The 14766-nt window shown below is 39.0% G+C and overlaps 1 long non-coding RNA gene across 1 annotated transcript; it reads right to left on the bottom strand.

Moving 5' to 3' along the window:
- Window positions 1–467: 467 nt before the first annotated feature.
- Window positions 468–12495, bottom strand: LOC141276840 (uncharacterized). The gene is made up of 3 exons (XR_012327019.1): window positions 12476–12495; window positions 2252–2301; window positions 468–684 (listed from the first exon to the last, which is right to left on the bottom strand). It is a non-coding gene; the product is annotated as an uncharacterized lncRNA (long non-coding RNA).
- Window positions 12496–14766: the final 2271 nt, after the last annotated feature.

Here is a 14766-nt window from a genome sequence, read left to right as displayed (position 1 = left end):
TTGTGATCGTCCCAACTCTCCCATGAAATAGGGAGAGGATTATCCTTCCTGTTTTCAGTATGAATGCAGAGGTATAATGAAGGCCAAGAACTTGCTCAAAGACACTGGGCGATTTCCTGGTGGGGTTGAGTCAAAAATTCACCCCATATGTCTTCTCGTAGACTTCTGTTTTCTAAATATTACACTATTGCCTGTTTTAATCAACGATTAATTTTTGAAAAGGAGATGCAGTATTTTTGTCTTGCACACATTTAAGAACATTTCTTACAATAAAAAGTTGGACAAATTAATCAGGTTTCTTTTAGTCAAATACCTCAAAATATTTACCACTACAACAGGTAAACAGGAATTGTGTAGTTTTTTTGGTTTGGTTTTGTGCTTTTTTGGTTCCAGATGAGGTCATTTCATCTTCCTATGACCAGAAATTCACAAAAAGCAAACACGCATGAGTGGAAGAAAATCATCCTTCATCATCTTGATAGTCACAAAACCCACGGATTAGTAGATGGAGAATCCCTTCTATGTCTATTTCCTGGCAAATCAAAAAAATTTTCTTTTATTCTGGCAAGTCTTCTGAATACATGAGTTGTAGAGTCACTGACAGTGTGTGGCTCTTACACCATTCAGAGCCTCCCTCCTTTTTTCCATACGTTCCATGATATTTCCCACAGCAAGTAGAAACATCTGTGAATTATCTAAGGATTTAAAAAGCATTGTGCCAGGATAGAAAGCCCAGAGATAAACCCACGCACATATGGTCACCTTATCTTTGATAAAGGAGGCAAGAATATACAATGGAGAAAAGACAGCCGCTTCAATAAGTGGTGCTGGGAAAACTGGACAGCTACATGTAAAAGAATGAAATTAGAACACGCCCTAACACCATACACAAAAATAAACTCAAAGTGGATTAGAGACCTAAATGTAAGGCCAGATCCTGAAAAACCCTTAGAGGAAAACATAGGCAGAACACTCTAGGACGTAAATCACAGCAAGATCCTTTTTGACCCACCTCCTAGAGAAAGGGAAATAAAAACAAAAATAAACAAATGGGACCTAATGAAACTTAAGAGCTTTTTTACAGCAAAGGAAACCATAAACTAGATGAAAAGACAACCCTCAGAATGGGAGAAAATATTTGCAAACAAAGCAACTGATAAAGGATTAATCTCCAAAATTTACAGGTAGCTCATGTAGCTCAATGTCAAAAAAACCAACAACCCAATCCAAAACTGGGCAGAAGACCTGAATAGACATTTCTCCAAAGAAGATATACAGATGGCCAAGAGGCACATGAAAGGCTCAACATCACTAATCATTAGAGAAATGCAAATCAAAACTACAATGAGATATCACCTCACATCGGTCAGAATGGCCATCATCAAAAAGTTTACAAACAATAAATGCTGGAGAGGGTGTGGAGAAAAGGGAACCCTCTTGCACTGTTGGTGGGAATGTAAATTGATACAGCCACTATGGAGAAGAGTATGGAGGTTCCTTAAAAAGCTGAAAATAGAACTACCATACGACCCAGCAATCCCACTACTGGGCATATACCCTGAGAAAACCATAATTCAAAAAGAGTCATGTACCACAATATTCATTGCAGCTCTATTTACAATAGCCAGAACATGGAAGCAACCTAAGTGTCCATCAACAGATGAATGGATAAAGAAGATGTGGCACATATATACAATGGAATATTACTCAGCCATAAAAAGAAATGAAATTGAGTTATTTGTAGTGAGGTGGATGGACCTAGAGTCTGTCATAGAGAGTGAAGTAAGTCAGAAAGAGAAAAACAAATACCGTATGCTAACACATATATATGGAATCTAAAAAAAAAAAAAAAAAAGGTTCTGATGAACCTAAGGGTAGGACAGGAATAAAGATGCAGACATAGAGAATGGACTTGAGGAAATGGGCAGGGAGAAGGGTGAGCTGGGATGAAGTGAGAAAGTGGCATGGACATATATACACTACCAAATGTAAAATAGTTAGCTAATGGGAAGCAGCCGCATAGCACAGGAAGATCAGCTTGGTGCTTTGTGACCACCTAGAGGGGTGGGATAGGGAGGGTGGGAGGGAGATACAAGAGGGAGGAGATATGGGGATATCTGTATACATATAGCTGATTCACTTTGTTATGCAGCAGAAACTAACACAACATTGTAAAGCAATTATACTTCAATAAAGATGTTAAAAAAAAAAAGCATTGTGCAAAATACTATTTTTCAAGAAGAAAGGATACGTTTCTGAGTGTAATCCCTGGTGGAGCACTGGAGTAGCCCATAAAAAGCCCTGTAAAAGTTAACAGAATTTGAGTTAATATTTACTATATGCCATTTGAATATATACCATGGAATTAATTAAGCTCAAGACTATCTGAGACTAGTAGAGATAAAATTTCAAGACATAGTCAAATAGCTGAAAAAACGTTCAAAAGAAAAGAAATTATAAACATGAAATATGAACAATGATAAAAAAGTAAATGCTTTCACATATAAAATATTTTTATTAAAGATTTATCTCTTCAAATCAAAACCACAATTGTTACTACATAAATGTTTTATTTGGTAAAACATTCATTAGAAAATTGTTTTGCCTCTTTATATTTACAGTGGCTTTTTTTTTTTTTTTTTTAAGCCATGCCACGCAGCTTGTGGAATCTCAGTTCCCCAACCAGGGATTGAAACTGGGCCCTGGGCAGTGAAAGCCCAGATTCCTAACCACTGGACAGAAATGGAATTCCCAAACGTTTTTTTAAATTACATCAAACATTTTATTTTTGAAGCATAAAAAGTTTATTTTTTTATTTAATTCTTTGTCACACTAATAAACTTTTAGCTACCGTATCACTTTCCTTATTTCTATAAAATAAATTACAAATTATTCAGAGGGAATAATCTAAATATTAAGCATTCAGGAACAGTTACATAGAACCTTCACCTTCTAATTCTCTTATGAGAATTAACGGCATCATCAACATTTCCACCCTGAGAAAGCATCCTATTTTCTACCATAAACTGCATAGAAAACATCTTAGATTACTGCTTATTCTAGTCAGAGAGGTTTTGGCTATGAGAAACAGACCAATTTCAAATTAGTTCAAGAAAATGGTGAGTGCATGCGTGTGTGTGTGTGTGTGTGTGTGTGTGTGTGTGTGTGTGGTGGAAATGAGGGAGATAGGAAAGGGTTGTCAAAGACTCAGAGTTTGGACAGCATCCAGGAATAGTAAATGCAGTACAAATGGGTCTCATGAGAATTGGAAAGCTACCAGGAACCCAGGTCATATTCTCTTTTACTTACAGGCTATGTGAGCCCTTGATTTGCTTCTCTGCGTGTTATTCATCATTTATTTCTGGTGTTTACCAAAATTCCTCTACTTCCTCTTTAGTTAATGCATGGTTCAGAATTGTCCACTCCATCTCCCAAGACCAAATGGATTTCTAATTCTAGAATACCCTACCAACTGACTTGACTTAAAAATTTTGCCTCAATTTCAAACTCCCAAAGAAGGAGTCTGATTGGCCTTTATATCTTCGTTTAAACCAGGTCTTACATCGGTAATTAAGATATGGCCACCTCTGTTTCAATCACACGTGTTAAAAGAGACTTTCTCATTTCAAAAGGGCTTTAAGTGGAGCAGCAATGAGTTTCCTTCCCAGCACATTCCTTTTTTTTTTTTTTTTTTTTTTTGGTACGCGGGCCTCTCACTGCTGTGGCCTCTCCCGCTGCGGAGCACAGGCTCCGGACGCGCAGGCCCAGCCGCTCCGCGGCATGCGGGATCTTCCCGGACCGGGGTACGAACCCACGTCCCCTGAATCAGCAGGCGGACTCCCAACCACTGCGTCACTAGGGACGCCCCCCAGCACACTCCTTTTAAAGTAGACCCTTTAAAAATGAAACCTGGGATCCATGTACGGCATTTAGGAAAACATGGTGTTTACATAACAGGCTGTAAGGAACCTGTAAACCATGTTGGAGAAAGCCCACAGCTGACGTCAGATTCTCAAAGTTCTCCATGTCTCCTCCCCTCCCCAAATTAAGAATCATTTCTTTAAAGCAATCTTTAAGTTTATCCCCACAATTTTTTACCCCAGTTATACTTTAAATGATTGGTATAATTATTAAGAGGCATGGAACAAACTACAAATATAGATAATTATCAGGTACCACAGGAGAGTCATTTTTATTGCATTGTTGTTGTAATTTTTTCTATTAGTTTCTTGGTAACCGCTTTACGTCTTCACTTCTGCACTATGATGTTGGTAGTAATGATGTGAAAAGAAAATCTGCCCAAAAGGGCTTCAGTAAACTAATCAATGAACGTTTATTGAATATCTATAATATACTTAGAACCAGCTAGAAGCTAGAAGGTAGAACAGAAAAAGAAGTCCCCGTGTACGCTCCTGGAAATCTTGCAGTCTAATTAGAGAGACAGAGCATCCATTCGTGAAATTGCTGCTGAGCAAGGGACATTATGAAAATGCTAAGCTATTTGTGTAGGAAGGATTGTACAAGATTTAGAGCTTGAAGGTCCTGTCAAGCTTCTCCTCATTTTACATATCAGGCACCTGGAGCCCAGAGATATTAAGAAGTTTACTTTAGTAATTGACAAATATGAAAGTCCAAGCCAAGGCTATTTCTACTACACCAAGATAGGTACTAATCACTGCACAGGAGTTAAAGAACCAAGATACTAATATGGGCAGAAAAATGAGAAGAGAAATGAACTGAAGTTTTAGAAACAGGTGATCCACAGAGATGAGCAAAGATGTAAGAATACACAGTTAAAGGGGCAGTAGCTTTTAGCAATGACTGGAAGTAAGAGTAAGTATGGATTGGGATGAACAAATGGATTGAAGGAGAAAAGAAGAGAGGGAAGATTTAGTACAGAAACCTGCTCAAAGAGAGATGAAGCCCATGTTGGCTCAGACAGCGGGTGAAACCATTATGATGCATCATTTATCTGCTTTGAGATTTATGGCCAAAGGCTATCAACATCATCATGCATGCCTCTTGCTTTGGTTTGGTTTTAGTCTGTGCACTCACACGTGTGTGCATGCAGTAAGGGTGGATTCAGTGAAATTGTCTAGTGTTGTGAAAGGGAAAGATATGTAGCTCTTTTGGGTTCTGCCCACAATTTCAGTGTGGGGTGTTCCTCCGTCAACAAGCAATTCTTGGAATACCAGCTGGGTGTCTTAAAATTCAACTCAATTCAGATACTATTGACCCTGAGATCAGATCCCACATGTCAAGGGTTCAGGCTCACAAGACTCCCCCCTGCTCCCCCTGCTTAAGATGCTGGTCACAGGCCCAGGTTGTCACCTGTGCTTCTGATTGACCAGCCATAGCTCAGAGGTTCCAATGACTCCCTCCTTGGGTTCAATTAATTTTCTAGAGTGGCTCATAGAAGTCAGAGAGACATTTTACTTCCTAGATGACCAGTTTACTACAAAAGGATATAGCTCAGGAACAGCCAGATAAAAGAGATGCACAGGGCAAGGCACACGGTAAGGGGCTTGGAGCTCCCATGCCTTCCCCAGGCATGCCACTCTCTCCACATCTCCATGCATTCACCAATGCGGAAACTCTCTAAACCCCATCCTTTTCAGGTTTTATGGAGGCTTCATTACATATGCATGAATGATTAACTCTTTGGCCATTGGTGTTTGATTCGACTTCCAACACCTCTCCCTCCCTGGAGGCTGGCGTAGGGACGGGACTGAAAGTTCCAATCCTCTAACCACATGGTAGGTTCTCTTGGCAATCAGTCCCCATCCCTAGGTGCTTTCCAAAAGCCACCTCATTAACATAACAAAAGACACCTTCATTGTTCTCATAACTTAGGAAATTCCAAGGATTTGAGAAACTCTGTGCCAGAAATGGGAAGAAAGACCAAATATATATTTCTTATTATAAATCACAATATCACATTAGCTTTTCCCATTTCTGTGCATCCAAGTGTGAATTTTGTGGGAACTAATTCAACTCGTGGCACCATATGCTAAATTACCAAATCTCCTATTCCACTCAATTGTATGGTCTTCCAGTTTTATTTCATATAACACTGAAATTTTCTTTATACATCTTAGATTTAATTAATTTCTGGACTTTCAAAGACTAATTTTTAAGTCACATCTTAAAACCAGTATCACTGTATCTTTTATAACAGGATAGCTAATCCAAAAGCATTATAGTTTTTAAGACCTCTGTGTCTTAGAACTGATGCTACACTTTTAACCAGAAAATAATCAAAAGATTTGTACCTATAAATAAGCTAAATGCTTTCAACAAGGATCCCAACAGTGTCCATTTCCTGGGAGTAAATTTTACAGTAAAACTAATCAAAAAAACCATGGTTATAAAACCCCCAAAGAAAACATCTATTTCAGCGATATCATACAAAAAAGAAAATCTATTTTTAAATGGTTTTAAAAATAGAATTTTGTGTTCATTTATATCCTGAAACATACTATTTGTTTCTTTCTTTAAGACTCTTGGTCCACAGAACAGAAATGTGATGAGATATGTATTGGATGTTCAAGATAGGACCCACCTCTGACGACTCTCCAATTTTATTGAAATTAGAGACTGTGTGAATAAGAAACTTACTTTCTGTATTTTACTGACCACTTTATGAAAAAGGAAAAAATAGAGCTCAAATATCTAAACTCTTTGATTATTCCTTCGCACATTCACTTTCTATCATCTCAGAGGTAATTGGCTGAAATATAATTATTATTCATCATCTATGCTGAAAAATTTAAACAGAAGAGGCAAGAGGGTTTCCTCCCCCCACCCCCACCCCCCACCCCCTGTCCCAATGACAAATTACTGCCTGATTCTAATTACAATTTTAACCGCTAGCTGCTGATTCTTTTATGGGTAGTGAGGTGATCCAATCAGGTGGATTGGGAGCTCATGTTAAACATACCACACATAGAATTAAAGTATAACTGATGGGCTTAAAAACTGTTAATCAATATGTAGAGATAGTGAATTCAATTCCTTTGTGTTTCCCTGCTTCTAAATCATTGTCCAAAGCTTACTGGAAGTTCTCATTCTTCAATGCAAGGAAATATAGGTGTCAGGCTCCCTTTTACCTCTTTTCCAACTTTTTAAACTGCTGGTTGGCTGAATTAGGTCTGCCTGACTTGTATTTTCTCTTTTTCTTTCTTTCTCCCTTTCTTTCTCTCTTTCTTTCTTTCAACCAGAGGCTTTGAGTTAATAGTATATTCACTAGGTATATTCACAGGTCAAGGCATTCCTGGTTTCACTAACGCATTGGTCTACACGATACTTTTATCTGCTTTCATAACATAGTCAGTCTAAAATACACTGGGTTTATTTCTTGAAGTACCCTTTTAACTGATACATTCAGAAGCATGAAAGTAGCTAATTATCTTTACCTGGAAGGCCATTAAGAGTCTACCTGCATGAGGGACAGGCAAGAGTGGCTAAACCACTGTTATAAATTAGCAGCTTCCCCAGCATGTAAGCACTAAGGAGGGGACGAGGCACATAAGCAATTAAAAGCCTCCCCGAGTCTAAAGCATGTTTTCCTTTGAGAGTGTTGCTGCTTTTGGATGGGGCTATATATGGGGTTTTCAGCTGCACATTCTCTCGTGGTGCTTGTAAGCACGCCATATAATTTGGACCCATCTTAAAAGAGATCCTATAGAAAAAATGGGCTTTTTTTTTTTGGATCCGCACACTCTCATTTTTCCTAGGACTCAAAATTAATGGGGTTTGGGGGAGGTGGGGTCCAGACGGCTTTTGAGACATGGAAGAAGAATTTGGGTTTAGAGGGTTATTTTCTTTGTGATGAATTACTGATGTTTTAAAAGATTGGGAGTGAGAAAGGAATCTTAGAATGAAAGAAAAATTAGCCATTTTAAGCAATGGTTTTGGGGGTTTTTTTCCTCCTAAGATAGGTTTAGAACACCAGTTTTAGTTCAGTGGGTTTCAGTTAGAACATAGAATCTGTCACATTGTTGCAACATCTGATTTTAGAAAAGCCATGCAATTCCTCATCATCTTCAAACAAGTGAGCACATACAGATTGACTTAAAATACAAGTTTATTCTCACTACTGTTCAGTGATTTGTAACTGAAGTGTGTGGCCATAAAGTGTTTTGTTTGTGATCATTAGCTCATTCTGGTTTGGTCTCTATCTTCTAATTATTTCCACATGCTTGCCTTGAAGCGTGAGCTTCGCCATTGCCTGGGTGCCTGGACTGACTCTTCACGGACCTACCATCCTGCCCTGCCTGCACTTCCACACCCAAACATATCCCTGTTCTCAAACATGTCACATGTCTATTTGTTTGACCCCAGCTTCCATTTCTGACCTGAACTCTCCCATTGGGTATCATAAAAATCACACAACTTTTGCACTCAAGATTGAATGGAACACCCCCATCCTGCCATAGACGCCAGCTAGCTTGTGGCACCCACAACCTAGCATGGACAGACGTGAAGAATCTGTGCCTCTTTTCAAGGCAATGGGAAGGGTTATGGTGGCTATATCTATGATTTTATATGATACTTAGATATTGCTGCTTATAACTATCATGTATGAAAAAATACATGACAGAAGATAAAAAATTATATATATATATATATATATATATATATATATATATATATATATATATATATATATATATATATATATCAGAGGATGATGGGGGTAAAGAAAGCGCTGCTCTAAGATCTAAGTCTGACATTTACTGTTACCAAGGTCCTCCATTCTTCCCTATGAAATGAGCATTTTCCAAGCTTATAATAGCTTCTTCAGTGTTTACTCTGGGTACTGGTTTTTCTCATTTTATTCTCAAAACAATTCTGTAAGGTATGTACCATTTTACAGATAAGGAAAATAAAACTTAGCAAGTAAGCCACAGAGCCCAGACACAATTCCTGACCTCATGTATATTCTTAGACAACGTACTAGATTCCTTCTGGGCTAAAGGAAAAAGAAGCAGTTAGTGCATCATACTTAGGGCAGATTTAAGGACATTAAGAAAAAATGGAGAAGCTTTTATTTGAAGAGATGGTTCTCAACCAGTCTGATGGACTATCTCTAAGGCCCCATCTAGAGTGAAAAGGACTAGCTGCAAACAGATGATAAAAGGGCCATTTGAAGGAGGAATGTCACGAGATTTAGGATGTAAGGGGTGCAGTTTCAGAGCCCCAGTGACTAGTGAAGTATCAGACGTGGGGGATGAAATTCTCTCCATTTACACATGGAATTCAATAGCATCCAAGGAGAGTCTGAAGGACCCCCTCCCAGTACCACAGCAAGGCCAGTATGGAGGGGTTTCATCAAAGGACTTCTAGTCAATGGGCTTCAGTGAGGATATCAAATGAAAGGAAAAGAGCAGGCATTTCCGAATACATGTGACACAGCCCCAGGGTACTCTCAGAAATTACTGGTGTGATTAGGTAGGAGAGCTGATGTTCTATAGTCATGTAGGTAGGGGCCACAAGCAAGCCGAATTTGGTAATTATGTTACTATGACCCCACTGATATGATACTCAAGCTAGGAATGGGATGTCTGGGGATGTTCCCTCTTCTCTCTTTTTCTTTAAATATGTATAATATAATATAATAATATTCCCTCTAATAATACTTTTCAAATGTGGGTGAAATTCCTAATGCAATGCAAATTCCAGTGTAAATGAATGCTGTTTCCATTTGCATTATGCTGAAAGGAACACTGTAAACACTAACACTTTATTAATTTCCATCGAATGGTGATAATATATGCCTGTTAAGTGGCTCTTTTTTGGGATTAAATCATTTCCTTTAGGTGACCTGATTTTGTTCTCCTATCACAAATGATTCACAAGGAAAATTAAAGATGCTACAAAAGGTCCCTCATGTTGCCTAGTTCCTATGATAATAAGAGCTGCCACCTTGAAATTAACATGCCACGTGAAGGGTTCAGTCCTCCCAGTACATCAAGTAACTATTTCTTGACTCATTAAGTGGTACGTAAGAGAGCTGAGAACTACAGTTCAATTTCCCACAGTACCTGATGTATTTGAGAGGTGGTGAATGCTAATGCATCTGTACCTGTACAAGGGCCTCCTTATCTTCCACACCCTCTATTTCTGCTCTGCCAGCATCAGGCCACCATCTCTTCAAACCCCACCTCTAACCTGTGTATCAAGTATTCATGAAAATTGATAATCTGGCAAAAGGCAAACAACCTTCTGCTCTAAGATCAGATTCTTTCTGTATTTCTCTTTGGTTTTGCTAATGCCTCAAAACCCCATAGTCCCCTGTCCTCCGGGTCTTGCTTGCCTTTGAGATAAGCATGGTGCTCAAGGCTGGCTTAACTCTTAGGGGTCAACTAACTCTCAGATCATCAAACACGGTCCGACCTTTCCCCCCTTGATGAATGAACTTGGATTTTCCATTTGCCTGCTTTGACTGTGGACATGGACCTGCTAACTCAACCCTAAACTCCCACTCCCAGCCTTGTTGAATGACTTCTCTTCATTTCTTCCCAAACGAGTCACCCAGAAAAGAAGCCAAAACAAAGACATTCATAATTTAGGTTAAACCAACACTATGAATTTAAAACTTAAAAAACAAAAAGCAGAACATGAAATAACAGCCTTAAAGAACAGTCAGCAACACTTCCTGGCTCTAACTTTCTCTCATTTGTTAATAAGCATTACAATAACAGCTGTCATATTTTGAGTATATACATGTACCAGCAGGGTCTGGAATTTGTCATCTATAACCTCATTTAATCCTCTCCTCCATCATGCTAGGTAGGTATATGTAATCTTACTTTACAGATGACAAAATTCTCTTTCTTTCCCCCCTACAAACAATAAGGAAAGCAATCAATTCTTCCCCCCTACAAACAAAAAGGAAAACTTGTCACGTGGCACACTTTATGTGCTAGTTACGGTATGCCAATAATTCTTCAATTAAATTGATTACAAACAAGTTGTCTTCATATACCAAGAGATATTGCAAATCAATAAGGAAAACATCTCCCGTAATTCACCTGGTGGAGAGGAGCCATATCCCATTTTACAACATCGCACAGCCCATCTCTAAGGATTTGGTCTGATGTGATAGGATTGCTCTCTTACCTAACCCCAAAGTCATGTGTCAGTTAACTAACTTTCAGTCTCTTGACCAGCAAAAAAGCTGACGGGTTTATCCATGGCTGTTTCAGCCAATCTGACTTCTTTCTCCTTAGCCTCCCAAACTTTTCTCAAAGGTTAAAAATTGGACTCCAGGAAAGAAATAAGCAACGGGCATAATTTAGGTTGTGGATTATTAGGCAGATTGGAAATAATTTCAACTCAAATTGAAAGCAATAAACATTTCAAGAGGGATTCATATTAAGAAATCAAAATCTGAAAAATCTAGAAGGCTCGTTTTGCTCTAGAATAATTGGGTTTTCTTTATTGGTTAGAGCAGTCATAGGTAGCACTCATTGTAGGGCCAAGATTTCTGTAGTTGGAAGACATATATTGGGTAAAATCTCCTCGTGCATCATCCTCCCAAAACTCTCCAAGGGGCTTTAGGCCTCAGGACTCAAAAGACTGGAGATTCTGTTTCCTAAAGAGCCCTGAAGGAAAAGAACAACACAGCCTTGATCTTTCCATGGAAGAAAGAATCCGGGGGGTGTTTTCGGAGTAGCTTAATGCTGTGACTTTTCTTCCTGGAATTATTAGTGTACTCCCTTTCCCTCTACTGCTCTCAGAACATTAGCCTGATTTTTTCCCCTTGAGTTCTAATCATAGCACCATGGTCATTATTTCTTATAATTTAAGAAACAATATTAAAGCCTTTCAGCAGGTGACAATTCCAGGTGAGCAGCCAGCTCTGAAGCCAAAATATCCTGAAAGGATGGAATCCAATAAAATGCTCAATAAATTCTGGTAAATGCTTGATCTTGAACTTATTGTTATAGGTTCTAGGTATATGAGATTCTAGGTATATGAGATTTGTATAAATTACATGACTTATCATAACTTATATAAGGTGAACATTTTTTTTTTTAGATTTCTAGGACAAGAAGGGAATACTGGGATGATGTTTTGCTCTGCTGAAGCCCATGTTGAGTCCTCTGAGTCCCAGACACCCAGTTGCTGGGACTGAAGGTAGCCCCTGTGGGTGTGTGCATTGTGAGTAATGCAGCCTCGAGTGTGTGGCTGGCTGGGTGTAGGGGACAATGAGATCCCTCCCCTGTGCTAGGAAAAGTCCCTTGACCAATCTCAGGACAAAGAAAAACTCAAGGGGCATCAGCTAAGACCCAAGGGACAAGGTAGAAAATAAAGAGGAAGGTAAACTCCCTGAGTCAGTGGAGGAGATCGAACCACATAAATTCTGCTTCCCCACCTCCTTCAGACCTGCACTCAGCCCCTTGGGTTACATCTCCTAAAGTAGTTGAGAACTATTTTAGTCTAGGATGGTCATGGGACCATCAGTTACCTTCTCGGCCTCCACTCTTCCCTCTCCCCTGATAAGAGGGACCGGGGATGAACCCCATAAATCTGTTTTTATTTCTTTCTGTGTGTTCTAGCTGACCTCAGCGACTGATCACAATGGTTACTGGTAGTAACTGTTGGGGTTTAAGGAGAAAGTTTTGACACCCCCAGCCGTCTCCCCCAAGCCTGTAGTATTTCAGTGTGTATTTAGATTAACAAGCAAGAATTACTCTAGTAATTAATAAAACACACTGCTATGTGAATTCATCAAGTTCTGTACGTAGATGTATACACACACACACACACACACACACACACACACATACACATCCAGGAAACCATCACTATAATCAAGCTATTGAACGTATCCATCACACCCAAAAGTTTCCGAGTGCCCTTCTGTAACCCTACCCTCCTCTCCTACCTGCCTACCTTCCTCCACTGACCTGCTTTCTGTTAGTATAGATTGGTTTGCATGTTTAAGAGTTTCATGTAAGTGGAATCATAGTGTATCCTCTATTTTGCTCATTTTCCAGTGCCTTCAAATAGTTGTTTTTAAATATTTTGTCTAGAGTTTCTAATTGTGATGTCCTGTTGGAGAGCTGACAATCTGTCATTACCGAAAGCTGAACTCTAGCAAAAACAAAAACTTGTTGCCTCAACAGAAAATATATTACATATATTTTGATGACAAAACCCAACGACATGATGTTTTCCTTGATAATGTTCATTTAAGGAACGGTAGTGTGATTTTATCCTGATAACTATGGGTAGTTGTTGACAAATTTTAGACATTATTCGCATTTGTGTTTTCGAAACACATCACTCTAGCAGCATGGAGAGACAGATTGAAGGCCAACTTCCAGTCTGGTCCCTGGGACAGCACTTTCTTCTGAGCGTAGCCCTCCTGAGCAGCTCCTACTGAGCAACTGCTACGAGCATCCTCAAAGCACTTTAAGCTCATCATGTCCAAAACTAACTGTTGGCTTTTTCTCAATATTCTATCAGTTGGTTTCCATGACCATCCAGCCATCCATGCTGTAAACCAAGAGGGCATTCTTGTCTCAACCCCTTCCTTTATCATCATACCAAATACAGTTAGAGACTGTAGAAACTTTATGGTTGCTAGTAATGCATTTTAAATGTGTTTTAGGGGGAATTCCCTGGAGGTCCAGTGGTTAAGATGGCTCTTTCACTGTCGTGGGCCTGGGTTCAATCCCTGGTCAGGGAACTAAGATTCCACAAGTCCTGCGGCGTGGCCAAATAAATAAATAAATAAATGTGTTTTAGGGTTCAGAGGTATTGTGAAAACAAAAGGCCAATGGATGACTCCATAGTTAGGGGAAGGGAGTGAGTAAGAAGACTGACTTTATCACATGGATTGTGAGATGAAAGATTTAAAGAAGAAGAAGAAAAAACCCACAAGCCTCAGTTTCTGGGACTGGGAACTCTAGCAAGGAAAAATAGAGGATTGGGGCATGTCAGCACTGTCCAAAGACCATGGTCCTCAACAAGGGAAAACCCCCAAGTGGGCAGGGATACGTCAGACAGAAAGAAGAGTGTACTCAAAGCATCAGGATGAAAAAAATGTAAGTCTAGGAGCATGGGAGGAATGTGAAAGAAAAAGAGAGAAGAAACCCAAAATGCTAATAGTACATTATAAGGGATGTAATATATTTTCTGTTGAGGCAACAGGTTACCAACAGATTTTTAAATGAGAGAGATTAACTTGTCCATTTGTTGTCATTTGATTTTTATTTTTATGTTTTATTAATGAAGATAACCTTGTAGGTAATTCATAGGGCTGAATGTGGTAGGTAGAAAGACCAAATACGATTCCTGTTAATACTAAAAGATTATGAAATTGGAGAACCAAGACGATGCTTTGGCTGAATGATGACCGGAAGACAAGGAGTCCAAGCCTAACATAAAAGGGTCTTCAGGCCCCGAGGGCACCCAGGAAAACCTTTTTGTAGTTATGCCTCATGGAAACACTGGGTTGATGGAATGAGGGCGAAGTCATTTCCAGATTTTAGATTCCTAGGAAAATCTATGGAATATGGAAGTAGCAATGTGGAAGTAGATCGTGTTATTTTCCAATTTCATCCTAAGAAATAAGTTATAATAACACTTTATGGAGGCTAAGCCTGTCATCCTAAATGTGTTATAATATCTTTTCAGCTGAAATGCATCCTGTAATAATAAGAATAAATTTTAATAAGACACAGGAAGAGTGAACCTGAAAATTTGACCTTCAGTTTCTAATTTGGAGATGTTTCCCAAGAGCTCTCATCA

This window comes from Tursiops truncatus, chromosome 17 (assembly GCF_011762595.2).
Source record: "Tursiops truncatus isolate mTurTru1 chromosome 17, mTurTru1.mat.Y, whole genome shotgun sequence".
NCBI lineage: Eukaryota > Metazoa > Chordata > Mammalia > Artiodactyla > Delphinidae > Tursiops > Tursiops truncatus.
This window is presented reverse-complemented; position numbering and strand designations above follow the sequence as displayed.